Source organism: Cariama cristata, unplaced genomic scaffold (assembly GCF_000690535.1).
Source record: "Cariama cristata isolate BGI_N322 unplaced genomic scaffold, ASM69053v1 scaffold14383, whole genome shotgun sequence".
NCBI classification, from domain to species: Eukaryota; Metazoa; Chordata; class Aves; order Cariamiformes; family Cariamidae; genus Cariama; species Cariama cristata.
In genome coordinates this window covers 57,426-58,390 of record NW_009610264.1, presented here as the reverse complement: position 1 = coordinate 58,390, position 965 = coordinate 57,426, and positions in this window count along the sequence as shown.

Genomic DNA, 965 nt, shown 5'->3' with positions numbered 1-965 from the left:
CCCCCCCCCCCGCGCGATTTCCTGTGTTCATCATACAAACGGTGATAGTGCTTAAGTTGTTATGTATTTTACCTTAGACTTCTAAGGTATTGTAACTTTGTATATTGAGACCTGAGTCACAGAAGTTGAAGTTAAAAGTATCTTCTGCTATGGCTGCCTGTTTTCAGAAGGCAATGACATAATACAAGGCACTTTTCGAACAGTTATACAGGACTTTACATTTAAAAACATAACTTTCTTTAAGTTGCAGTTGTAGTTTTCCCAGCACCCTGGTATGGTGGACTAAGGATGGTAGTCACTTAAACCGAGTTTTGCTAACAGCAAGTAAAAACCTTAGGGTGCAGACAGGGAGATAGAAGTTAGTTTTTCAGGATATTATGTGATTTCTCTGATGCTGTACTTTGTTTTCCTACAGGCCTTATAGTAAATAGGTGGAAAAGAGAAAATATTCAACCCAGAGAGGAGCGTTAATTCTGGTGTTTCATAACTTTTACGTGTTTGGCATAATAAACTGAAGAAAGTACATAAAGTGGCTGTGTGTATTGAGTAGATTGGAGATGTTTTATTTTAACACTTAGAAATCATCGCTTCTGTAATTTTTGTAGAACCACAGGAAAAGAGAGTTAGAGGACACTTAGCATCTAATCTACTTTTTTCCCTCTAGATAAGATCAACTGTATTATGTGATTTTGGTCAAATACATGCTTTGTCTGATTTTGATGGTGTCTGATGATGGAGATTGTATATCATAGTTGAATACTGGTCTAGATGTACGGTTAATACATTTGAACATTTTTTCATAATGTCTAACTTCAATATTTGCTCTATTTTAAGCCTATTTCTTCTGTCTACTATTAATTTGGAAAATAGATCATTGCCTTTTTTCTTATCAGGCAGCTTTTTGCCTATTTATGATGAAGAGTTGTTTAAAGTCTCCCTGTTCCAGCCTAAATGATATAGAAAAA